Source organism: Ascaphus truei, unplaced genomic scaffold (assembly GCF_040206685.1).
Source record: "Ascaphus truei isolate aAscTru1 unplaced genomic scaffold, aAscTru1.hap1 HAP1_SCAFFOLD_2445, whole genome shotgun sequence".
Lineage (NCBI taxonomy): Eukaryota > Metazoa > Chordata > Amphibia > Anura > Ascaphidae > Ascaphus > Ascaphus truei.
Window position 1 is genome coordinate 9,759 of NW_027455371.1, and position 27,674 is coordinate 37,432.

Below are 27,674 nucleotides of genomic sequence, written 5' to 3' on the forward strand. Positions count from 1 at the left end.
AATAGGATTCTATCAAGTACCCGTCAATTCTCTCTTGATATCCGGTTTCTCTTCTGCGTCGCTGTACTCTGGGGAATATCCTGCTGGTTCCAGCTGGCCCTGATCACAGGGAACTTCCACCTTCGAAATCCGGAACATTACATCGGATCTGCCAGAGGGGCAATCTGTTTTATGGGAATAAAAAGGAACGACTGTCATCTAAATCCAATCTCTAGCTATGGTACCCTCGACCTGTTTGACACGGGTACCCGTATGTAGTCGCACTGGTAACATTGGAATAACAGTCTGTGGAGTATATTCCCTGAACTGCAATAGCTATTGTCATTTGTAAACAGCCACTGCAGTAGCTACTACTGAGCAACGGACATTATCACACTTTAGTGAACATACTGAATATTACCACTTGTTTTCCTTAATACTAAAAATGATCTAAAGTTTCAGTACCTTCGCATTTGACGCTTTCTGCCCAGTTGAAGATCTGAGCGTTAGTCACTGAGGAACGCCCAGTAATTCGAACCATTAACAGCGGCTAATAAACAGTCAGATGAAAATAAGCCTGTAAAGTAATTTAGTCTGCGACAGTAATAATCCCCCTGAAACAGGACATTACCAGGACAGTAACGCCCAGGCTGGGATAATGCGCAGCCTCAGGCCTTCAACTCCTCCAGCTACGGATTATTATTTCATTATAAACCCCAAATATGGTTAATTACCTTCAGATTTCATTGGCGGTTTTTTTTTTAATGTATCGCAAAGTAACCCGACACTGATAATGGTCATTTCATATGGGATTTTCCGAGCTAGTATACAGACTGATGTGACAATGTCAGGATAAAGCAGCAGTCTCCGCTGAGCCACTTCTCGTTCCCCACGTTATTTTGTACTTCATTTAAGGGGCGCTCTTCGTGCCTTTCCAGCGCCGGTTTTATTTTTATGATCTAATGCTCTTTTCTGGGTATAGAAGCGTTTGACGTATTAATTGTCCGGGTTGTTAAAATGAGGCGCACCCCGAGAAACCCACCGCAGTATTAGGGTCACCTCAGTAGCCTCAGCAACTAGAGATTAAGGAAACCATGGGGGAGGGGGTGGGGGGGTGTTGCTTTATTACAATGACAAGCAATGCGCACCAAATCCATCACATTAATACAGCGTTACACTGGATCTAAACCAGGGGCGGGAAAACTTCAGTCCCACCAACAGGTCAGCTTTTACAGGATATCCCAGCTTCAGCACAGGTGGCTCAATCCGTGGCTCAGTGGAAGACTGCACCCCATGTGCTGAAACCCCCGTTTGAACTTTTTCACGCGTTGGAGATTGTGGATTTATTTGTCATTGTCACTAAGCGGCCGGAGCAGGCAGCGGGGCGGCGGATTAAAGAGGGCTGATGGCGTCCCGCGCTCGTGGCGAACGGAAGCGGGACGGCTCCGCCCCTTTCTGCCTGGCGATTAGTGACGAAGCGATCGGGGGAGCCGGAGTACTGCGGCACTCGAAGGGTTAAAGAGGAAGTGGCACCCCCTTTGACAACCGAGGAGCAGACATTCATTAACTCTTTTACTGCCAGGGGGTCCTGCAATGCATTGCAAAAGGGTTAATAAAAGGCGGCTACAGGGCAGGGACATAAAAAGGCGGGACTCCAAGTAGTCATCTTTTTCTAAGTAAGAAGCCTACAGGGACAGTTAGCCGCGGCTGTTCAGCCGCTGAGGGACAGTTAGCCGCGGCCATTCAGCCGCTGAGGGACAGTTAGCCGGGGCCGTTCAGCCGCTGAGGGACAGTTAGCCGCGGCCATTCAGCCGCTGAGGGACAGTTAGCCGGGGCCGTTCAGCTGCAGTCATTTCGCTCCTGAGGTGAGGGTTAACGTTTACGGTGTTTAGGGGTTACAGTTTTTAGGGTGAAGATTAGGGGTTACAGTTTTTAGGGTGAGGATTAGGGGTTACAGTTTTTAGGGTGAGGATTAGGGGTTACAGTTTTTAGGGTGAGGATTAGGGGTTACAGTTTTTAGGGTGAGGATTAGGGGTTATGGTTTTAAGGGTTAGGGGGTTCCAGTTTTTAGGGTTAAGTGGTTCCGGTGTTTAGGATTAGGGGTTCCAGTTTTTAGGGTAAGAGGTGAAGGGTTACATTAGCTGCGGCTGTACTAGACGCACGGGGAGAGACACTAGGATTCACTCAATAGGATGCGTGTTAGCAGACGTTACCCCTGCTTGACAAAATGGCCGTTGTTGAATACCTTGAATGCATATATTAGAGAGAGTTACCAACAATGTACTAGAATAACAGGACTGCAAGTGACTGGACTCCAAGGACCAGAATGCTTTGCAGAAGAGCATGCTACAAGAGGACTACATATCCCAGAGTGCGAAGCGGCGCAGAACATAGCGGGCTAGTTATCCAAGTTCCTGCCAAACTGAAGCAGAATTAGAGTTAAACAAACAGTAACGTGTTTATTAAAATAGCAGGAAATCCCACCGCCCCCTCCCTTTATCCGACGCACACAGGACACGCAGTATACATAAAGCTGTGAGGTCACACATGGGCTGCATGGATTGACAAGTCATCGCTCAATTCCTGCCCCAGTTTTGCCATGTGGGACACTTGTACGATTAACCCCTTGGCTGCAAAGCGGGCAAAAAGTGGGTGTGGGCTTGGCCTACAATGCAATTTAACCCCTTGGACGCCGGGGGGGGGGGGGGGGTGTTACAAATGCAAGCAGAGCGGCCAGCATTTATTAACCCCTTGCGCTGCCAGGCCTCTGCAAAGCAGATTGACCCCTTCAGTGCCAGAGCAACTTCCAAATACATTGACAGACCACTGTTCAACCTTATCAGATGCATTGCAGAGCCCAACTGGCAGCCCAAGGGTTAAGAGAGACCATGTTAAAAAAATAAATTAAAAAACCACACACACACTGATACACACACACACACACACACACACACACACACACACACACACACACACACACACACACACACACACACACACACACACACACACACACACACACACACACACACACACACACACACACACACACACACACACACACACACACACACACACACAATACCTTGTTATAATTGTTGCCAATTTCACTTCTCAGCTGCACATGAACTGGAAACACTTCCTCTTTTCTGCCATGCTATTGGTTGGAGCAGCTGTCGGCTGTGAGGATGGGAACCAATGAGAACAGTGAGATGGTGGGGAGGGAGGGAAGAAGGAGAGGCAGCCAATCAGAGGCGAGCACAGGGTTAGGTTTGTGATTACATCAGTAGGCGGGCTCTTAGTAGCAGAGACCAATCAGATGCAGATAAACTCACATAGGCTGCTGCAGCTGTCACTCAGAACAGGCTGCTTCTGCATTTCTGTATTTTATTTCTTTATAAAATGTGTTACCAGGAAGTAATACAGTGAGAGTCACCTCTTGTTTTCAGTATGTCCTGGGCACAGAGTTATGATGACAAATAATACATGGTTACAAATACATAGTTACATAAGTGAGCAGGGTTATACATTATAGACAAGATAGTTATGTACCGAGTACCTGCAATTACCCGGTACCCGGCGTTACCCGGCACATTTCCAGCTACCCGGACATTACTCGGACCCGGCAACTGAGAAGTGGGTAATACCCGGCGTCGGGTAATGTCAGGGGAGCTGAAAATAATCTTATTACTGATGTAGCCAGGTCCCCCCCCTTCCGTGCGGACACCCCCTCTGGGTACTTACTGCGGCGGTGGGAAACAGAGCAGCCGCTCGTGGGGAGGTGCGGGGGCGTGTGCGCGCATAGCGCGCCTCTTTCAGAGAGCGGAGGTTGCCGGGAACGCGTGCGGCCGGTTGTTAGGGCCGCGGTCGCGTTGTTAGGGCCGCGGTCGCGTTGTTAGGGCTCCCGGCGGGTCCCGGTGCAGGGCGCCGCCATATTGGATTGCGCACGCATGCGCAGTGGGGATTTCGGCGCGGGGCCCGGCAGGGAAGTTCGTGCATGCGCAGGACAAGCGTGCGAACACTAGCCTACCAGGAGAGGGCTCTAAGCAGGGACTACGAGTTCCATGAGCCTTAGGGGACCCCATGTGACGCCAGGGAGCCAATAGGGCTTAGGGTCGCCCTGCAGAGGGGCTTTTTGATACATTTCGCGCGCTGAGCCCACGCTAGTCAGTCTGGACCAGGAAGAGCTAGGGGAAGGAGGTGAGTGCAGGGGTCAGTGACCCACTGCATTAGGCCAGCAACCCCCTAGGCCCCAGATAGGTCCTGAGTCCCTCCCAGCTTGTGGTGCTATAGGGACAGGCCCTTGGTTAGTGAGCCTGTCACATTAGTGCCAGTGTTAGATAGGGACACAGCGGACGCTGCGCTCCCCGAGAAGAGACTTGGGCTCAAGTCTGTGCCCAAAGAGACAGAGACTATCTACAAGGTGGGATCGCCCCTGGCGGAAGCCCGAGCAAGGAAATACCGGATCACAGACGGGATCACCAAGCGGCAGATCCTTTTCGAAGTCGCTTGCAGGCCTGAGTGCAGGAGCACTCAGCAGGTACCTTTCAAAAGTGCACCAACAAATCACCTATCCATACTTATATTCTCACATAGTGGCAGCGCTGACCACGGGACAAAGGGGTTAACTGTGGACACAGTGTAGGGCACACGGTGGTGGGAGGAAGGTACACTTTGGGACTGCGTTATATACTGTGGAGTTACCCCCGAGGGGGAGTAGTATTATAAGTGTGTGATTATTCCTGCATATACATAAACTGGTTATATACATCTCTGTGTCTGTACTTATTGTATATGTGGGTCCTGTGTAGGCAACCTTCTACATTTCTAGAACCCTGCACAGGTGGAGGCGCTGTAAATCAGATCGAGCTGACTGGCTCACCCCAGGTTCCCAACAAGCGGAGGCTCCGGCCTCTTGTGAACCTACAGGTATATGCACCACACCTGGTAACACATAGGTTCCCACACACTCACACTATACCTGTGACTGGGATAGAGGGAATACCCGTTACACTTACCTTTCAGCCAGCGACGGACGACATCTAGGACCAGCAGCAGCGGTCCTGTGCCGGGGGCAGCAGCGGTCCTGTGGCGGGGGCAGCATCGGAAGTGTCTTCAGCCGGCGTGGGAGCAGCAGGAATCCATTCCGCAGCATCGCAGCAAGAAAGCAGTGTGTGTGTGTGAGCCGCCGGGGAACCATGTGATCGGAGCAGGAGCGTTCCTATTGGACAGACGGCTGCCCAATAGGAACGCTCCGTCACTTGCTCCGGTCACATGCTTCCCCGGCGGCTCACACACACACACACTGCTTACCTGCTGCGGTGCTGTGGAATGGATTCCTGCTGTCCCACGCTGGCTGAAAACACATCCGATGCTGCCCCCGGCACAGGACCGCTGCTGCTGTTCCTAGATGTTGCCGCCACCCTGCAGGTAAGTGAAAAAAACGGGTACCCGGTCGGGTAGAACTATTGATTTTGGCCGGGTACCCGTTACCCGTTTTTTTCCAAACTCACTACCCGGTACAACACTAATACAAGACATTGCATGCACAGTAAGAGATCCTATATGTTATGGGCGTATGTAACAGTTACAGACCAGATTAAAATGTGAGATAGCTTTAGTACTGAAAGAACTTAGACTGGAGGCGGCTGTGAGAGTCTCCGGTAGGTTGTTCCAGTTTTGGGGTGCACGGTAAGAGAAGGAGGAGCGGCCGGATACTTTGCTGAACCTTGGGATCATGAACAGTCTTTTGGAGTCAGATCTCAGATGATAAGTGCTGCATGTGGTAGGGGTGAGGAGCTTGTTCAGATAGACGGTAGCTTGCCCAGAAAGTATTTGAAGGCAAGACAGGGGGCATTTTGAAGGCTATCCCCACCTTGACAGTCTTTTGTCCCCATACATCTGTCTAATGGATTGCGACTCAGCGAGATATATAAAAAGGGATGTTCTTACAGCGATTGCTCTCAACTGTCAGAATAGCTTCCAGGCTCCTGGATGGTACGGGCATGTTGGTAATGATGAGGCCTCACTAGAGTAGTTGGTTGCACCCAGTCCATGAGCGACTGAGCACATGTCTCCCTGCCGGGAGGAGACTTGGCTTAAATCCTCATCTCTTGAGGGGGAACGAGGGAATGCCCTGAACTCCACCCTGTGAGGGCTGGGTTCATTTCTATAATTTAGGATGCCTCCTCTTTGGTGCAAAAGGGAAGGGTACAGGCTCTGCATCCTTATTGGATCCACGCAGACCCATGTCACCTCCACTCCTGCCACTCAAAGAGGCTGCAGGAGGAGGGGAAAGCCCCATAGGATAGCCTGTCACGGTCTGGATCTTATTAGATCTTACTAGAGCTTACGTGACAGGAAGGCAGAAAGATAGCTGGCACAGCCATTGCTACATATACACACAACAAACGACAGAGAAGCCCAATGCTACATCCAACATGACAAAAATACACAGTAAAATACTTATATATTCTCTTGAAAAAGGGTCATTTAGTTTAACCCTTTGGGCAAAACGTTGTAAGCTTGCGAGCCACATCAAGGCAGACCTTGTTCGCAAGTCCTAACACTACCAGATAAAATACTAATATACCTATATTGGGATTAAAATTCTCATTTACCTCTATTAGGACATTGGATCTGTATCCAGTAGAATGAAAGGACCTACTAACTTGGGAAGTGGGGAGGGGCGGGCTACATATACACACACACACAGGGTTGCCACCACTCTGGGTTTCACCCGGAGACTATGGGTTTTGGCCACATATCTCCGGGCTACGTGTTTACCTTGTTAATCCTCGGGTGGCTGCATCTCTCGGCATTCTCCGTCATGTCCCGCTACAACTCCTGTCAACATGGCAACAATTCGGCTTGCCTGAAATTGTCCTAAATCGGGAAAGCTCCAGTGCCCAGTGGAGATAGAGGAATATTCTCTGGGCATTCCTTTTATTCCTTCTCCATCTCAACCTTCACAACTGCTCATGCCGGTTTCATTCTCCTTGGGACAAGCCTCCATCTTCACTCAGGCATTTGTGTACTTAGGAGCCACAGGGAATTTCATTGACCACGCATTTGCGGAACTGCACTCTCTTCCTCTGTGTTCTAGGGAGATTCCATTAGCTGTAGTGGCCATTGATGGAAGACCTCTGGTACCTGGGACCATACCCTTGAGACTAATCCTTTGCTGTTACGGTTGGGTCACTTCACAAAGGGACACTGTCATGCTATGTCATTTGCTCTCCAGTGGTCCTAGGACTTCCCTTGTTGCTGCATCACCACTCTAAGATCGATTTGGCAAGTGACAGGCTGGGAACAACATTGCCATGGTTCTTGTTTTCCGGTGTCCTGTGCTATCTCCGAGGTTCGGCTACCTCCAAAGACTTCCTCGTCATGCCTTCCAGTTTCTTACCAGGAGTTTGCTGATGTATTCGACAAAAAACAGACCGAGGAGTTACTGCCACCCTGACCTTATGATTCTGCAATCGACCTGCTCCCAGGGGCCATCCCTCATCGAGGCCGCGATTATGACCCTTTCGGAACCAGAAACCAAGGCTATGCGGGAATACATTTTGGAGAAACTTCAGCGTGGGTTTATTCGCAAATCAAGTTCTCTTGGGTTTGAGATGAATCGTGCGAAAGTATTAGCAGTGCTGAATTGGCCTTTACGGACATGCCTCAAACTAACTCAATGATTTCTTGGGTTTGCCAACTACTACCGACGATTTATCAGGAACTTCTCCAAAGTGGTTGCACCCATCACGGCTCTTACTAAGAAATGGACGAACCCTAAGATATGGCCCTCTGAGGCCCTTCTAGCTTTCGAGAAGCTAAAATCCGCCTTTTCGTCTGCAGCTCTGCTGATCCATCCAGATCCTACCAAATCCTTCGTGCTTGAGGTGGACACATCTGATCTGGCAGCCGGAGCCGTTCTTTCCCAAAGGAAGGATTTTCAGGGGAAACTCCACCCCTGTGCCTTCTTTTCTAAAAAAAATTCTACCGCAGAAAGAAATTAGGATGTTGGAAATCGTGAACTTCTGGCCATGAAAATGGCTCTAGAAGAATGGAGATAGTTGTTTGAGGGGGGCAACTTCTCCGATCACAATCCTTACAGATCACAAGAATCTTGAATACATTGAAGGAGCAGAGAGACTCGGGACGCGTCAGGCAAGGCGGGCTCTCTTCTTCACTCGGTTCAACTTTGTGATCTCTTATCGTCCAGGATCCAAGAATGTCAAGGCAGATGCGTTATCCAGGCAATTCGCTCCTGGCGGTTCCGAAGAGATAGCGCAGGGGCCCATCATTCCATCTTCACAGATCATCTCTGCCATATCATCTTCACTTATGCAACAGATTTCACAGGCTCAGGATCCTAGGCCAACGTCCACATGCTCGGCTAAACTATTTGTTACCCCCCCCCCCCCAATTTCGAAGTGAGGTGTTGCAATGGGGTCATAACTCCAAGACGACTGGTCACCCGTGTGTCAGGAAAACGCAGCCTGCATTATATGTGCCCAGACTAAGGTGCTGAGGATGTTACCCTGTGGGCTGCTCCAACCCTTAGGTAGCTAAGTGGGTGATACCAATGAGTCTGCTGCAGTCTGTGAGAACTGTATGTGTGCTGGTTCCACTGTATCTATGATAATGTGTACATAGAGAGGAGACATTTGTTAGATTATTCTGTTATGTATAAAAGTGTTCCTAACAAGATTGATGGGGGCATCAACTTCTTTAGCAGGGGGAGGATGTAACCCACTTGTGATGTAAGGAACACATTCACACTGCCCCCTGTCAGGTTCCTCTCTAGTTTGACATGTACTGTACGTGTCCCATGATGGACATACGGTCAGTCAATAACCAAGAATGTGGAAGAGGTGGTACTAAGGGGAGAGAAACCTTTAAGAGGGGTTGGTAGGGTACGTGAAAGGGAGATCTGAATGACTTCTGGCTCGATCGAGTGTGACCCGGGGCCAGTCTATGTCCAGCTGAGAGAGAGCGGGCAATGAATGGAGGGAGGACAGCAGAGCCCAGTAGATCACACAGAGGAGCGTGCACCGTCGGTGGAGACCCTCAACTGTCTCAGCTAAAAGTACAGGCCTGCTACACGTAGTTGCATTAACGAGCTCGAACAGTGTATGAGCATCATCACACAGGCCTAAATATCCAGGATCGGGTAGCCGCTTCCTCATGACACTGACATACACCCGCGCTGCGCTTATGGGGAACGTGATGTTGATGTGTTATAATATGTATGATGTGATCCTTTGTTAAGGGTCACAAGGTTCCTAAGTATCTATTCCTGCTCTATAAAACCGGTTATATTATAACCATCATTGCAGTTATCTCCCGTTGTCTGACCTAAAGCCACGTGTGGCATATCACCCAAAACATGGAGAGGACTCAGACCACCACCTCAGCAAAAGGTATCAGCCTGGGGGCTATATATATACCACCTCAGCAAAATGTATCAGCCTGTATAATAGTGGTATATATCAGATTCCGTTTCTCTCTGTACTGTACAAATTCCAAGGTTGGCGTCATCGTCAGTGGCTAAATGATCCCAATGGAATTATGGGACATGTAGTTTTTTTCTCATTCTAAGGCCTTTACATAAACTTCCAGAGAAGCAGATGAAAGGGAGGCATTCTTTTCTGGTTTGTACATTGGCAAAGTTAGGAGGAGCTGCGGCCAACATGCAATGGGAGAAGCTTGTGCGTTAACCTTTTCACTGCAATCATCGCTCACCAGCCGTATCTGAATTTTTCATACGCCCAGGACGTTTCCTGCCTACGCAACAACATCCATGCTTTTCCTTGGCAAATAAGTGCTGCGGGGGAGCTGGTGTTAGCAGAGACCAGAACCAGGTACATGGGTAAGATGCATAGGAGAAACAGCCCAAAGATCAGACATACAGGGCATCCAGTGAGGGGGATCTGGAGACTTTAGTCTCACAATTATGTTTTTATTACCATGTGCCTTTTCTTTGCATAAAGATAAGGAAGCCTTGAAAAGAGACAGTGTTAGCAAAAAAAAATTGCTATTTTAAAGCTCATAGATGCGGAATCGGACACTTGGACACGACCATCTCCCCGCAACCAAATCAGTGCCGGCGTTTAGCCACCGGCAGACCTTTTACCGCAGCCGCTCCGCCGCTGGACACTCAGCCACTGGCCATTTTGCTAATAAGGTAAGTTAACTTAAGGGGTTTTAGCGGTTAGGGTTGGGGGTTAAGGCTAGGGGTTTTAGGGCAAGGGATTAGGTTTGTAGGGTGAGGGGCTTAGGGTAAGGGGCTTAGGGTAAGGGTTTTAGGGTTAGGGACTTAGGGTAAGGTGTTTTAGGGTAAGGGGCTTTTGGGTAAGGTGTTTTAGGGTAGGGGATAGAGTTAGTATTAGGGGTTAAGGGTAAGGGGTTTAGGGTAAAGGTTTTAGGGTTAAGGTTTTTAGGGTAGGGGGTAGCATTAGTATTAGGGATTTTTAGGGTAAGGGGTAAGAATAGAGACTTACCTTGGTAGCGAAGAGGCCGGCGGCGAGACTTCATCTGCAGCGAGGTGAGTGGAGGCTAAACACCGGCGGCAATTTGGTCGCGATCAAATGTCCTAGACTAAAGCTGGTCCCCAGCCATTGCGACTAATCTGAAAGTGGGCCAAGGGCGTTCCAAGGGCGTTCCAAGGGCAATCCAAGGGCGTTCCAAGGGCATTCCAAGGCGTTCCATACTTACATTCCAAGGGCATTCCAAGGGCATTCAATACTTACATTCCAAGGGCATTCCAAACTTACATTCCAAGGGCGTTCCATACTTACATTCCAGTTTTCTTTTTGAGGACTCTAACACGGGAAACATATGTATTTGTTTAAAAGTCTACTTAAAAAAAAAAAAAAAAAGACGAGTATTTTATTTTCAGATATACTCACTTGTTATTCTCAGGTAACAGGGCGTCCTGTTTAACCTGTTAACGCAGCGACGAATAAAGCATCTGTGGGGACATCATCGTGTTTGCGATAGTGTTTTCCCAAGATTGGTGATTTCTAAGGTGAGGATATATAATATGAACCTTGTTCTATGTTACGCTAAACCCTGGCGAAGGTCAAAATAGTTGCTCCCAAATATATCAAGGTAAAAGGTGTGTAGTTCTAAGGCACAGAACTGCGCCATATTTATTACGATCAGTGTGTGGATGTTTATTTTGTATTTGCTGCACACTCCTCGGCGGAGGGTTTTTGTCACTTTTGTACACACTATAACTTATACCAGCGGTGCGCAAACTGGGGGGTGCACCCCCCAGTTGGGGGACGGGAGATTTTTCTGGGGGGCGCGGGCGGATGTAGAGGTCCCGCGCTCTTCCCCCAGACATTTAATTTAATGCCGGGGGATCGCGTGAGGCCTCTGCAACAAAAAAAGTACCGCGATTCAGACGCTGTGACGCGTCTCCATGGCAACGTGGCATCAGATGACGCCACGGGGTCATGTGACGTGACGTCAATGGCCTCAAATGACGCCGTGGGTCAAGTGACCTGACGTCACGTGACCCAGTGACGTGACTAGAAGGTAGGGAGGGGGGCGCAGCTTTGGCACAGGCCAGACAGGAGGGCGCAGCTGGAAAAGTTTGCGCTCCCGTGACTTATACAATGTGTGGTTGAAATCTATTCCAGCTTCACATTGCAAAGCCAGTATAACCAGCCTCACACTGATCAGACCCAAAAGGTTGAAATAGCTGTCTCTGAGTAGGTTGTACTGGCTCTGCACTTCATTAACCCAGGCGGTGCTGAAAAGCGGTGTAATACGGCAGGTATACACTTACACTGGCGACACACTTTATTCGAGCTCGGCTAGTCCCACAAATTCGGGTATACCCGGGTGTATTGAGGTTTGTGACTGTTTTCTGCCCGAGTGCATTGGGTTATTTTCCAGGCAGGGATTGAAGCATTTTATTCCCGCTGGCTGCAATACTGCACAGTATATATATATATATACTGCATTACAATTCATGAATTTATGCCATCTGGTAGACACGCGAAGCATTGCAGCCTATTAAATCCTAATCATTATCATTTAACAGATCAGCCGCCCGTCAGCCAGGCATGAACCCAGGCTGGGAAGGCAAACGCAACGGGGCTTGTCAGAGGTGAGGAGCGGCGCATTCCAGGTATCTGCCAGGTACATACTGGGTATTTGCTCGAATAAAGTGTGTCGGTGCAGTATAGGGGACCGAGATAATATGGATACAAAGCAAAATGTGACACTGTGTGCTCATTTGCATGTCATTTCCCAGAATCCCTAGCAGCAGTGGGAAGCATTGTTTGCCAAGAGATAATGGGGAAGGGCAGGGCTGCAGACCTGTCTTGAGACATGTGAATGTGCTCACAAGTAATATTTTTATTTGCTATTTATTGAATGAAATGTAAGTTAAAACTTAAGAAATGTTATTAATTCAAGAGCACATCTTACATTTACCAGAGTAAAAACGAAGAGAAAGACAGAGCACTACATCTAAAGCTTGATTACAGAGAGTGCGTTCCCACGGTAGAAAAAATATGAATATTTATTGGATCATAAAAAGGACAAACAACAAGGGCAAAATCCCCACACCGACGCGTTTCAGGTTACACGCCCTTTATCAAGGTGAATAAAATGTTACTTACCGGAGTGTGTTAAATAGCGGGTCAACGCACTGTAGATACCAATCCCCTCCACTTCCTGGTGTGTCAAATGACACGGGGCGTATGACGTCAGTGCGCTTGAGCTGTATTGAAAACAAACAAAAAACTTTATTATGCCACAAATTGACAAATAGACACTCTGGTAATAAACAAACCACACGAACATTAAAAAAAAACATTACCAAAAATGACCACATACACACTGAAATGTTCCAGCACTCACTGACTATTGGAAGTAAAGTCAAAACCGGAGTATGCCAAAAAGAACCAAATTTAATGAAGATAGCAAGATAAACAAAAAACCTGGAATAATGTCACATCGGCAAGGAATACACAAAAAATGGGCTGTAGGGGTAGTGAAGTGGGGTCAAATACACAAGGGAGGGGATACCACAATGGGAGAGGAGGAGGGAACAACAAAAAAAGGGGGGGTGTATGTAGTGAGTGGGTAACCAGGGGGGCAACATTTCGGGGTGTGAACTCCTTCCTCAGGCCCATTCCCTCAAGTCCAAAAGGGACAAAAGGCACTTCCCTAAATTCTTATAGCCCCTCTGTAAAAAAACAAAAACAAACACAAAATGCAGTAACTAATCAGAACAAAGTTCTCTGAGTCCAGATCCTAGTAAGTGAATGAAAATCTCAATAGATACAAAATCCAACCATAAAGTCCTTAGTCAGGGTCTGGATAATCCTCAATCTCTCTCTCCTGCTGTGTGAGTGAGTGAGACAGAGAGAGAGAGAGAGAGACATGGACTCAGAGACCTTTGTTCTGATGACAGTTACTGCATTTTGTGTTTGATTTGTTTTATACAGTATATAGCAAATAAAAAGATCACTTGTGAGTACATTCACACGTCTTAGGGAAGTCTGCAACCAGGGCCATCTTAACAACATTAGGGGCCCCCGGGCAAAGCAGTGCACGGGGCCCGGCCTACACTGTCGCTCCCAGCCTCCCACGCGCTCACTAGCAGCAGCAGGCACCGGAAGTGCTGCACTGCTAGGCTGCGAGCGGTTGTGACGCGAACCAGGGTGCCGGGCGGGCAGAGAGCTAGCGGAGCCGGAGTGCCAGGTGGGGGGAGAGCGAGCGGAGCCGGGGTGCCGGGCAGGGGAGAGCGAGCAGAGCCGGGGTGCCAGGTACCGCGGCGGGGGGAGAGCGAGCCCTCCTTGCTAGACTTAGAATGGAGATTTTTAGCATTGGTGGGCACACATGGGTAGGGTTGCCAGGTGGCTTGTCCAAAAATACTGGACACCACACGCCCCCCCCCCCCCGAACACATATAAAAAAACATACCCCCACGCCCCCCAAATGCATATAAAAAATACTCCCACGCCCCCCAAATGCATATAAAAAATACCCCCACGCCACCAAATACATTTTTTTAAAACCACGCCCCCCGAATACATTTTAAAAAATACCCCCACCTTCACCAAATATATTTTAAAAATACCCCCACCTCCCCCAAATACATTTTAAAAATACCCCCACCTCCCCCAAATACATTTAAAAATATACCCCCACCTCCCCAATACATTTAAAATATACCCCCACCTCCCCAATACATTTTAAATATACCCCCACCTCCCCAATACATTTAAAATATACCCCCATCTCCCCAATACATTTAAAATATACCCCCACCTCCCAATACATTTAAAATATACCCCCACCTCCCCAACACATTTAAAATACACCCCCACTTCCCCAATGCATTTAAAATATACCCCCACCTCCCCAATACATTTACAATATACCCCATCATTATGATCTCATCTCCCCAGGCTGGCCCCATCACCATCTTATCCCCCCCATCATCGTCTCACCCTGACCCCCCCATCCTGTCACCATCTCACCCTGCCCCCCCATCCTGTCACCATCTCACCCTGCCCCCCCATCCTGTCACCATCTCACCCTGCCCCCCCATCCTGTCACAATCTCACCCTGGCCCCCCAATCTGTGTCCTTACCTTATTGCCAGGAAGGACACAGACTTCTCTGGGCCGCAGGGGTGTGGGCTCCGCCCCCATTGTCCTCTGATTGGCTCTCCGCTCCTCCAATCAGGGACAGGCTGCACACAGAGACACACAAGTGCTCCTGCCCGGCCACCGTCTCAGTACTACTCTCTGCACTGCCTGCCCTCGCGCCGCCCTCACGCTTGCGCTGCCCTCCGCCACCACAAAAATGTATTACCTCCGATTTAAAAACTGAACACCTGGCAACCGTACGCATGATTCAGGCACGAGGGGCCCCCCTATGCTGTGGGGCCCCCGGGCAACTGCCCAGCATGCCCATACGTTAAGACGGCCCTATCTCAACCCTGCCTTTCACCATTTATCACCCAGCATACAGTGCTTCCACTGCAGCAAGGGATTCTGGGAAATTACATGCAAATGAGCACACAATGTGTCACCTTTTGTCTGAAAAACCATTGTTACATGGAGCCCATATAAGCGAATGCTCGCTGCTAACACAGCTTTAAAGTACAGCACGGGAATTAGATGCAAAGCCAGAGAAACCATTCACAGACATGTTTCAGCCTTAATGGGTATCATCAGTGTGAAGTTGGTTGTATTGCTGGCTTTGCATTTTCAAGACTGTAGGGTTTACCATCACGTTTTAAGTTATGATGGATGAAAAAGGCAACACGAAACCTCCACCGTATTGCATATAGCAAATAAAAAAGATCACTTGTGAGCACATTCACATGTCTTAGGCAGGTCTGCAACCCTGCCTTTCACCATTATCCCCAGCATATAGTGCTTCCAAGAAAGTATCACTGGAAACAAAGGTGAAGGAATGAGACTAAATGAAATCTTCTCCTGGTTATTGGGCTCCATGATTAGTGTTACGTTACTTGTCTAATGGGTAACAGGTCCAGAGCTCAAGGGAGAACCGTCAACGACTTCCATCCTTTCTGGCGATTCCTTGGCTATAAAGGGTACTGAATGGTTCTTGGCGAATTCTATGTCCATAAAATTCCCTGCCGCCCCTGAGTCGACCATTACTGTGGTTGAAAAATGATGTGTTCCTTCCTTGATTATAACAGGAAACAGGAGGTGAGGGTGTAGAGAAGGAGGGTTATCTTTACTTTGAGAAGCAGAGAAAACAGTCTTTGAAATGGCGTGCAGCTGATTTCTCCTACGGCTCTGGAAAGAAGACCTCCTGGACTTGTTTGGGCAATCGGCGAGATAGTATCCATCGTTTCCGCAATACAAACAGAGATCTTCTGTTCAGCGTGTATTCCTTTCCCCAGTTGAGATGGGTCCCCGTAATGTGTTTACTTGCAACGGCTCCTCCTCAGTCTCTCTGGAACGTCTTGGGGTGCTGACATCTCTAACCCCGGGGTTGCTTGGCATGAACCCCTGTCTCTCCAATCGTCTTTCCGTAAGCCTGCCATCGATTTCGATGCATAATTGGACAAATTCCTAAAATCTCTCTGGAGCCACCATCCGGGTTTATTCGTCTTTAATTTGCTCAGAGAAACTCTGACGACAATAATATCTCTGCGCGGCCTCATTCCACTCAGTATCGGTAACCCATCAGCAGAATTCAGCGGCGTACTCAGCTGCCCAGTGTCTTTCTTGACGAAGATTGTTCAGAGTGGCCTCAGCGGTTGAACCACGGTTTGGTTCATCAAAAATCAGACTCATGGTTTCGATGAATCCTTCCAGATCCCTTAGTAGTGGGCTATCCTGTTCTAACATAGGGGAGACCCAAGCAAGGGCCTCATCCTTGAGCAGGGTTATGATCAGTCCAACCTTGGCTTTGTTGGTATTACAGATGGTGGGCTGAAGCTTAAATAGAAGTCTGCATTGATTAAGGAAATCCCGGAATGATTGTATTTTCCCCCAAACAAATTCCCAAAGCGGTACACTGGGCGCGATTTGCACAGGCACAGTGTTTTGAACAGACGCGACGATTAAAGCTGCACGTAATTAACGGTTTTCAGCTTCGTTCGTCCGAGCAGACAGCCCGTTCCTCAGAGCGAGTGGCCCATTTGTCTGAGCGTAGGGCACATTCTTCCAAGCGAATGACACGTTCTTCCCAGCGGGCACTATGTTCTTCCACGCATCCAAGATGATTGAAAACATGTCCTTGTTGTTCTTGGAAACCAACCATGGCACGTTGCAAGTCAAGGAGCGTCCGAGCCTGGGTCAGGTCTGTTCCAGCGGAATCCATGGTAGGGCCTGTTTATTCTGTCAAGGGTTGGTCTTCGGCTGAAGTGGATCCCAGTGGCAAAAACAGCAGGGAGCATGGTAGGGGTCACAAGCAGAGGTCAGAGGAAGGCGGCAGACAGCGTAGTCGGGGTCACAAGCAGAGGTCAGCAACGAGGAGACAGGAACAGGACAATAGCACAGCAGTAAACACAAAAACCTAGCAAGAGCTGAGGAACCAGTATAAACAGGCAGAGTAGAGCACAGGTGCAGAAGTGTCAGGTTACAGGGTCTGGAATGTTCCTAGCAGGGCAGCAACAATCCTGGTGTACAAGTATAGGCACAGCAGGCAAGAACAAGACATTAAGATAGCTGCAGCAATCCCGGTGGCCAAGCATTGGTACAGCAGGCTTAGAACACGACACAGGGAGGCATTGGGTCATGTACCCCTCCCCTTTCCTGCTCTTCATGGAGGTGTTTCCCTCCCGCTGGTGGTTTGAGAAGATGGAAATTGTTGTAATATTTCTTGTGTATGCTTATTAGAAAATGTTGGTAGGTACTGTTCTAATTTTATTACAGCTGCAGTCTTGGAGAATAGTTGGGGTGGGGGTGTATTGCCAGGCAGGCCTGTAAGGCCTAATTATACTCGGGGTATCTCAACTGTGGGGTTGATCTGATCTGGGGAAGGGCTCTTGTTTGGCTGGGGTTGGCTTGCCTGAAGTAGTTCCTCCCCCTTTTGCGGGTTGGTCATCCAGTGGTGGCTTTGATGTTGCCCCTGGCTGGGTTGGCATGGGCTGTAGTGATCAGGTGGGAGCCACAGCATCCATGGTCTTGTTGGTATTGTTAACGTTGGTTACTAATAAAGCTGAGGCCTATTTTCCCCACAATTCAGTGCGTGTAATGTTATTGGGGGGGGGGGAGGGGATTGGGTTAGGTTGGGGGGTAGTTTCCTTCCCATAGCCCTTAGCAGTTCCGGAGTAATGTTTTTTGCAGGGAGGAGAGTTGGATACATTTCCCCCACTGTGACCCAGCCGTAGTCAACAGGGTAAATACTTAAGACAAGGAGTATTATTGATCTAACGGTTTTGAAGCTAAAACTATCTCCTACAGAGATTTGTGTTAAGTCTCAAGCAGAGGCAAATGAACCAATTTTTATTGATGCCCTTCACAGTGTTTAAAGTCAGCTTAATACAGTATGTAACCACAGAAGCGGGGCAGCCAACAGCTCCCTCCCCCTCTCCTCTCTCGCTCGCTTCCCCCTCCTCTCTCTCGCCCTCCTCTCTCTCCCCCCCTCTCTCTCTCGCACACTTCCCCCTCCTCTCTCACTCTCCCCCTCTCTCTCTCGCACACTTCCCCCTCCTGTCTCACACTCCCCACTCTCTCACACACTTCCCCCGGCCTCCTCTCTTACTCTCCCCACTCTCTCTCACACTTCCCCCGGCCTCCTCTCTTACTCTCCCCACTCTCTCTCACACTTCCCCCGGCCTCCTCTCTCACTCTCCCCACTCTCTCACACACTTCCCCCGGCCTCCTCTCTCACTCTCCCCACTCTCTCACACACTTCCCCCGGCCTCCTCTCTCACTCTCCCCACTCTCTCACACACTTCCCCCGGCCTCCTCTCTCACTCTCCCCACTCTCTCACACACTTCCCCCGGCCTCCTCTCTGACTCTCCCCACTCTCTCACACACTTCCCCCGGCCTCCTCTCTCACTCTCCCCACTCTCTCACACACTTCCCCCGGCCTCCTCTCTCACTCTCCCCACTCTCTCACACACTTCCCCCGGCCTCCTCTCTCACTCTCCCCACTCTCTCACACACTTCCCCCGGCCTCCTCTCTCACTCTCCCCACTCTCTCACACACTTCCCCCGGCCTCCTCTCTCACTCTCCCCCTCTCTCACACACTTCCCCCGGCCTCCTCTCTCACTCTCCCCACTCTCTCTCACACTTCCCCCGGCCTCCTCTCTCACTCTCCCCACTCTCTCACACACTTCCCCCGGCCTCCTCTCTCACTCTCCCCACTCTCTCTCACACTTCCCCCGGCCTCCTCTCTCACTCTCCCCACTCTCTCTCACACTTCCCCCGGCCTCCTCTCTCACTCTCCCCACTCTCTCTCACACTTCCCCCGGCCTCCTCTCTCACTCTCCCCACTCTCTCTCATACTTCCCCCAGCCTCCTCTCTCACTCTCCCCACTCTCTCTCACACTTCCCCCAGCCTCCTCTCTCACTCTCCCCACTCTCTCTCATACTTCCCCCGGCCTCCTCTCTCACTCTCCCCACTCTCTCTCACACTTCCCCCGGCCTCCTCTCTCACTCTCCCCACTCTCTCACACACTTCCCCCGGCCTCCTCTCTCACTCTCCCCACTCTCTCACACACTTCCCCCGGCCTCCTCTCTCACTCTCCCCACTCTCTCACACACTTCCCCCGGCCTCCTCTCTCACTCTCCCCACTCTCTCACACACTTCTCCCGGCCTCCTCTCTCACTCTCCCATCTCTCTCTCCTTCACCTCCCCTAACACGCCCCAAATCTCCTAAAATCCCAAAATAGAGTCGCAGACTACTCCACCATTACATGTATACAGTGGTAACACAGTATAGCTTGATTTGCAGTTCTTGAGCCAAAGTGTAAATTGTCATTAACAGCCTAATTTTAAGCATTATTCATGATCCGATATTATTGACCCATCCTTGCCCAATATCGTTTCCACCGTGTAAGCTCCCAGGATCAGAGCCCTCATTACCTTCTGTATCTGTCTGCGATTGTTTGTCCCCATTTGTGTCATTCGGTTTATGTAATATACATAACTGTGTACCCCCGATTGTACAGCGCTACGGAATATGTTGACGCTTTACAACTAAATGATGATAATAATAATAATTGTCTTTTATATAGGTATCTCCCGGTTTTAAAGTGCGGTCCTTCTGGGTTTTTTTGTCTCCAGGTCTCAGCATAAATGAGCACTGGTTTACCCCCCCCCTCGCCCCCTCTTAGGTCGGGATTATAGTTGTGGCGCCAGTGATGTGACGCGCAAAAATTGCTGGAGGCGACAGGGAGGCGACAGGGAGGCATGGCGGAGGCGTGGCCCGTAACGTCACGTGAGCGGTTCGCCCACATTGCCTGAGCCGCTCCCGTGATGCGGCCGTGACGCAGCGGTCACGCCCTCTTAGGCCTGCCTCATAGAAGTACAGCCTTTTGTTCGCGGCGAGCTCGATGTCGCGCACGTGCGCGCGGCCACTATAATTGCATCCTTATTTTTCAACTTTCATTTTTTATTTGTGGATATCAGATATACAGAAACACACCTCCCATAGGCGTACATTACAGATATTCCACTTTTAACAACCGTCAACAATGACAGCATCAGACGAACGACATAAAGGGAAGCAGGACAAGACATACTGGACTCACTGGACTGGTGGGGTGGTACAGAGGGTAGGAGGGGGAGGGAGGTGGGGTGCTCTTGCCGGCTTCTGGAGAAGGGTTCCTGCGATCTGATGCGACAACTTCATGGCACTGCTGACCTTACTGCCTATTGTAACTCCTGGGTGGCACTACCTAGTGTATCCTTACGTCAATGTCCTGTCTGTCCCGTCCAAGGAGAACGCATTTGTGTATATTAATGCAGAATTGTAGCGGCGTCCACCCCCGGGATGTTGGATTGGTCTAGCCACGGGCTCCAGACTTTTAGAAATTTGGTGCCAGAGTCATTGACCCAACTCGTCAACTGTTCCATCTGGCATACTTGCCAAATTCGGTTCCTGATTTTGGGGATAGATGGAATCTTATTCTGCTTCCACAATGCTGCAATCTCACACCGGGTGGCGGTCGCGAAGTGCGTGACCAGTTTGTGTGTCGTTCTAGACATTTCCTGAGGCCGCCTGCCCACCAGGAACAGCCACGGGTCCAGGGGGATCTCTAAATCGAGAATCCCTTGCAGCCAGTCTCGAATTGCTTCCCAAATCGGGGCCACCCTTGGGCAAGACCACAGCATGTGTTTAAGGTCCGCCGATTCCCCGCACTGTTTTGGGCAGAGCGGCGAATAACCCCTGACAAATTTAGCTAATTTCTCTGGGGTATGGTACCACCGCATTAGGACCTTATATGCGTTCTCCTTCAACGTGACACATATTGAGCTCTTTGCGGCAGCTTGCAATATGTGGTCCCAGTCTTCGTCCTCTAAACTATCCCCTAAATCTGTCTCCCATTGTCGCATGTATCGCAGTCGGGGGCGGTCTATATGAGCCGGACAGACTACCTCCCTGTACATCCGAGATGTCAGTCCTCGTGTGTCCGTTGATCTGGAGCACAGCTGTTCAAAATTAGTTCGTGCAGGACGAACAGGAAATTTGTTATAAAATGCCCTGACCTGGAGGAATCTAAATAATTCTGAATTTGGGAAATTTGATGTCTCTTTGAACCAATCGAACGTCTTGATAGATCCCTTACCCCCCAGGTCTTTTAATCGATTGTACCCTGCCTGCGTCCACTTTACAAATTTATCGCTCAACAGCCCCGGAGCAAAGTCCGGGTTGCCCCATAGGGGGGACATTAATGTGTGGGGGGTGGTTAAGTTAGCTTTAAATTTAGATGTCTCCCAGACCGCTAAGGAGTTCGCCACTGCGCAGAGCGGCGTTCCAATGTCTTTTTTGCATCGTTTTGGTAGCCAGATCAAGTTATGGAGTGCAACTGGCGCACAGCATTCTCCCTCCAATTCTGTCCATCTTCTATTTGTGGGGTCCGCATGCCACAGAATGATTTGGGTCAATTGTGCCGCTTTATAATACGCCATCAAGCAAGGTACCGATAGTCCTCCCTTTGTCACTGGTTTTGTCAGTAGACTTCTTGCAATTCGTGGGCGTTTTTTATTCCAAATAAATTGTATGATGTGAGTTTGAAGGGCTTGGATCTCTGATTTAATTACTGGTATTGGTAGGGTTTGAAACAGATATAATAGCTTGGGCAACAGATTCATCTTTACGCTGTTAATCCTGCCAAACCAAGATATCCCGTAACCCGCCCAAACCCTGAGATCCTCCTTTAACTTCTTCATCATCTTGGGGAAATTTGCCTTGTACAAGGTATTGTAATCCCTGGTGATATATACCCCTAAGTATTTGATTGCGGAGGATTGCCATTGAAAATTAAAGTTAAGTTCCAGTAGTTTTTCGGTTGGTTTTGGCAAGTTGATATTGAGCGCCTCTGACTTAGCCTGGTTAATTTTGAACCCTGAGACCATGCCAAAGGTGCTCAGGATCTCAAAGACATTGGGCAGGGACGTCAACGGTTTAGAGATAGTTAGGATCACGTCGTCTGCATATAATGCAGCCTTGTGATGTTGCTCTCCCAGTTGGATTCCTGTTATATTGGGGCTTAGTCTGATATGGGCTGCGAGGGGTTCAATACAGAGAGCAAAAAGTAATGGGGACAGCGGGCAACCCTGACGGGTCCCACTGCGAATATTGAATAATTCTGAAGGGAAGCCCTGATGTCTTACCCTAGCTGTGGGTCCTGCGTAGAGTGCCATTATTGCCTCCAGGAGGCGGCCCCCGAACCCAAACACTCCAAGCGTCTCTCGTAAGTAGGACCAATCAATACGATCGAATGCCTTTTCGGCATCCAGGCTCAACACCATTGACGGTATATTTTTCTTTTTCGCCAAATCTATCAGATCAATTACCCGCCTGGTGTTATCTGCTGCCTGTCTGCCTGCGATAAAGCCCACTTGATCCGGATGGATCAAGACCGGAAGGACACTACCCACCCTGTTTGCTAGCAGTTTGGAGAAGATTTTTAGGTCCGAATTGATCAGGGAGATTGGCCGGTAGCTCTTGCAGTCTGCCGGGTCCTTACCGGGTTTGTGGATCACTGAGATAGACGCCTGGAGCATCTGAGCCGGGAAGGGCTCTCCCTCCAGGATCCCATTAAATAATTTCAATAGGTGTGGGGCTAGCGTTTTACAAAACTTTTTATAGTACAAATTGGAGTAGCCGTCAGGGCCAGGAGCCTTCGCTGGTTTGAGGGACTTAATTACCTCTGTAATCTCTTCCAGGGTGAAATCACCCTGTAGGGCCTCTCTTTCAACCCTGCCCAGGGTCGGAAGCTGTGCCTCAGCTAGAAACCTCTGTAACGTAGCTGATGTTTTTTGGTTGTGGGTGACCTTATCTCCATCGTATAGTGTAGCATAGTATTGTCTAAATGCTTCCACTATTTGTCTCGGATCGGAGGTAAGGTCACCCCGCTGGGTTTTAATTGCCGCTATCCTAAAATTTGGAAGCTTGTTTCGGAGCTTATTGGCTAGTAAGGTATCTGGCTTGTTGGCTTTTTCATAAAATCTGCGCTTGGACCAGGTCAACTCCCTCTCGGCCTGGGATGATAACACTAGATTAAGGGCCGCCTTAGTATCTATCAATTCCTGCCACTTGTGCTGGTTTTTATCCACGGAATGCTGTGCAGTGAGGAGTGTTAATTTCGCCTGCAGCTCTTTTATTTTAATAGTTTTCTCCCGCTTCCTCTTGCCAGCTATATTCATAAGAAATCCTCTGAGAGTAGCCTTATGGGCTTCCCAGAGTGTGGCTTGCGATTGTACGCTTCCTATGTTTTCTCTAAAGAAATCCTTTATCCGGTCCCGTATCGCCCTTTCAGTAGCGGGGGCTTTGAGAAGAAGCTCGTTGAGCTTCCAGTTTGCTCCGGGTTTGTCGAGCCCTATCAGTGTGCACCTCAGCTCAATAGGTGCGTGGTCGGACCACGAGATCTCGTGGATCTCTGTATGGCCCACCACTGGAACCACTCTGTTTGATACTAGGAAGTAGTCTATGCGGCTATATCTGTCATGGGGGTGCGAGTAAAAGGTGTATTCCCTGGAAGTTGGGTGTTGCTCCCGCCACATATCTATCAGCTGGCAAACCTGGAGGCCGTCGCGTATTGTTAGTAAGTCCTGTCTGTGGGCCGCGTTAGATTGAGTGCATCTGTCTAAGTCATGGTCCAGTGTTCGATTTAAATCTCCCGCAAGGACTATACTGCCCTTAGCTAGTTTATACAGTTTAGCAAAAAATTGCTCAAAGAAGACCGAGTCCTGTTCACAAGGGGCGTAGATGGTTGCTAATGTGATTTGCTGGCCTTGTATAGTGCCCGTCAAGATCAGAAATCTACCCTGTATATCAGCATGTTGTTTCTCTATGGTAAAGGCGAGCCTATTATGTATAATAATTGCCACCCCTCTTTTTTTAACATCTGCGGATGCAAGATAATATGTTCTATAACTTTTATCGAGGAACTTTGGGTGGTTTAGACGGGAAAAATGCGTTTCTTGTAGGAAGATAATGTCAGCTTTCCGCCGATTGTAATCCCTGAAAGCAATTCTCCGTTTAGTAGGACTATTAAAACCCTTTACATTATGGGAAACCATAGTAATATCATTACTCATCTGAGCTGTATATTGTGGGTGAGCTGTGTAACGGCCGCTGTCTCCGGTGGGTTTTTTGCGCCTGCCGCTTCCGTCTCCGGCCTTCAGATGGCCTTCTCCTCTCCAGTGTCGCCGGAGCTGTGTCGGTAGCTAGGGGGATAGGGGGACTGACACACAAGGGGGGTGGGGAGGGAAACATATACACACATAACAAGACAAATATTAGAACAATGGTCACATGACTTAGGTACCAGTACCCTAGTCTTGCGATCCTAGCCCTTGGGTAAACGGCGGGGGGGCTCGACCGCCCTCTCACTTGGCATCCCTCCCCTTCCCATGCCGCCTCCCCCTCCCAAGGGGCTTCGTCGGTAACCACTAGCCTAAGACTGGCTAGTCCCGACCTGGAGTACATGCGGAGGTCGGGGCCGGGTTATAACCCCCCGCCCCCTCTCCGGTTAGCTGACAGAATCTATAGACAGAACGTGGAACCCCAACTAGAACTTTAACTATAACACGACCCCTTAGCGGTATCCTGCCCCTGTTCTCGGGCACTGCTTTTCTCCCCTATTTCCGTATCTGTTGGGGCTACCTATCCCCATTCAGCTACCTTAGCTCTCTCTTCCCCTTCTTTCATGGCCTTCGGAATGGGATTGTGCTACCTCCCTCTTTTTAAGAACACCCTTGCTTGGGAAAGTTCTTCAGTGCCTGCATCTCTTCTCTTCTTACCTCCCTCCTCATCGCCTGATTTCCCCGGCTATTTTTATCCTTCCGTCTGTCATCTGTGGGCTCTTTCCTTCCGTGTTCCTTTGCGCTCCCCTTCCTTCTTTAACATACCTCCTCCGTCTACTGACTACACTTTCTGTAATGTCTTTTCTTTTTTTACTTACTCGCCCTTCTCACTTACAGTACTACTTCCGCTTCTTCGCTCCCTCCGCCTCTCTCCCATCTCCTAACTTACTCTCGCCCTGCTCTCTGTACACATCCCCCGTCTTTTCTCGCAACCTGCCTTCACCTTTCCTGATCTTATTCGCCACTACTGATCACTTCCCCCTTCCATCTTACAACTTCCACTACTGCCACTCTTATTCTTTTGCCCTTCTACCCCTTCCTATCCTTCCTCTACCCAGCTATCCGCCCCCTATGCCTATTCCTCTTAGCCTCCTCCACTCTCGCTATATTAGAAGGCGCAGTCTGCCACTACTCCCCTCGTCTCTGTTCGCGCCATGTCCCTATTTCAGTCTCACTCCCTGTTCATGGGGATGTATACGGGCCAGTTTGCAACGTCTGCGCAGACTCTCCTGGCTTCCGACACGGCCGAGTTCCGGTGGCCTCTGTTCTCCCGTGGCCATCTCCTCAGGGGCTGTGACGGCATCTCTGCGCCGTCCCTCTGTGTTGTCCGCGGCAATTCCGCCCCTCGTAAGATGGCCTCCGTTACTCCCGCCTCTTCCGGTGACGATGTTCCTCCTCCACCATCTTGGATTGGGCTGACCTGCGAGGCGGACGCCTCTGAAGCCGCTCCTCCATCTCGATCTAGTTTCCCGCCTGAAGAGGGATTCCCGCCTTCTCCTCGACCTCCTTCTGCGTTTCACGCTGGGGGACCTTCCATCGCTGGATTAGGCGCCATGACTGGGCCACGAGGTGAGTAATTAGTCCTATTGTTTTTTCTTTTCCAGGGTGCATTGTAGCTTCGTTTTTAACCCGGAGACGGTTCTTATAGGGATCTTTATCGTGGGGGTCTCCGTCATACGGGGTTCTACCGTGTCAGCGTCGGGGCTAATGCAACTTAAACGGGGCAACAGGAGAAGAAGAAAAAAACCTATTTCATCTTAACTTTGCAACTTCGGGGTTTTGGACCTGGTAGGGTGTCAGAGTCCGCTTCACTCGGTCTCTCCTCTGGGTGGGCTTCCCACTGTGGTCCATGCTGGGTCCATCGCTGGGGGGTCTGGGTCGGCAGCTGTGGTACCAGGAGCCGGCCCCAGCCCCAGCTTCTGCAGGAATTTATTTCCCTCCTCAGGGGCTTTTAGGTGAAGAGGGCGGCCATTGCGAATCACCATGAGACCGAAGGGAAAAGTCCAGCGGTATCTGACTGCCTTCTCCCGCAGTACCCTGGTGATGGGCCACAGGTCCCTTCGGCGAGCCAGCGTGATAGGTGAGATGTCCTGAAAGACAACGATTTTAGCCCCCTCAAACTCCATGACAGGCGTGTTTCTAGATTTCTGCAAAATCTCTTCCCGGGTGCGGTAATAGTGTAAACGCACTATGATGTCCCTTGGTAGCTCATTGGGTTGGGGTTTTGAACGCAGCGCCCGATGACACCGGTCCATCAGTAATTTATCTTTAGGGGCCTCCGGGCAAACGTGCGCCAACCACCGCTCTACGAACTCCTCGCAGTCCACTCTGTCTTCTGGGATCCCGCGGAGGCGCACATTGTTCCGGCGATCCCTGTTCTCCGCGTCCTCTTGCCGGTCGCGGAGTTCATTTATCTGAGATTGCAGATCCGCTGTGACTTTAGAGGTTTTTTGAATGGCCTTAGTGTTCTTGTCAACCCGCACCTCCAGTTCTTGCGTCCGGGTTCCCAGGCCCCCCACTTCTTTAGCTAGGGCTCGTATTTCAGCTTGTAACACATCTTTTAGGTCCTGATAGAGCCTTTCAATATCACATCTCCTGGCCGATAGGAGCCCCTGGTCGTCCGGGTTTCCCTCACCTTCCGACTCGGAGCCTGTCCTCGATGCGGGGGCCATTGCTGTCACTGCCCTGCGGGTTTTCCCTTCATTAAAATATTCTGGTAGCCCTCGCTTTCCGGGGGTCTTCGTCGATTTCTTCGACATCCTGGGGACTTCTTGCAGCTTATGGGGTATTTTCAGTGAAATTTGGTGCAATATTGCGTTCTGTCTGTTTATTTCTGTTGGAGAGGGGCACAGAGCTATAGAATTATGCCTCCATGCTCTCCAACCTCGCGCATGCGCTCGCCTGCATCCTTATTTTTAACGGAGGAAATGAAAACCATTTTTAAGGGGCAGCTCCTCCTAGCTCCAAATGGAACGGAAGACAGTGGCATGTTTCATAGAATAAAAAGTTAAGAATTATTTTCCTAAATGTTAATGTTTCTAGCGCCCAAACGCTTTCTGGGTATTTATCATATTTCTTCTTTTTTTTTTACATAGTCTCCCTTATAACATATGTTCAACTCCATGGGCATATGTCTTTTTTCAGCACGGTCAGAAAGTTTCCCTGCCAAAAGATTTCTGTATACAGCTCAGCGGTGGAATTACACAATTGTGTGTGTCACTGTGACTTGTGTTTTTCCCCTCGCTGGTCAGATACCTTTCATTGAACCTCAGGGAAGAGGGTAAGCAGCGCTGCACCGAGAGGACGGGACTGATCCTGGAGATGAAGCCCCTGCTCCTGAGAAGATCTACTACACTGCTGCTCGTGGCACTGGCTGCTGTGAGTGTCATTGTGGAGGCAGAGAGTCCGGGTGATAAAA

At 49.6% G+C, this 27,674-nt stretch overlaps 2 long non-coding RNA genes across 4 annotated transcripts; one reads left to right on the forward strand and one right to left on the reverse strand.

The window, feature by feature from the left end:
- Positions 1-12,872, reverse strand: LOC142481067 (uncharacterized). 3 transcript variants are annotated; one of them, XR_012795516.1, is made up of 6 exons: positions 12,615-12,870; positions 10,887-11,000; positions 10,776-10,799; positions 3,315-3,434; positions 3,065-3,159; positions 1-164 (listed from the first exon to the last, which is right to left on the reverse strand). It is a non-coding gene; the product is annotated as an uncharacterized LOC142481067 (long non-coding RNA). The 3 variants fall into 3 exon arrangements; XR_012795515.1 differs by having other exon boundaries at positions 3,065-3,434; positions 12,615-12,872; XR_012795517.1 differs by lacking the exon at positions 3,315-3,434 and having other exon boundaries at positions 12,615-12,738.
- Positions 9,588-27,674, forward strand: LOC142481068 (uncharacterized). The gene is made up of 3 exons (XR_012795518.1): positions 9,588-9,847; positions 10,900-11,005; positions 27,508-27,674. It is a non-coding gene; the product is annotated as an uncharacterized LOC142481068 (long non-coding RNA).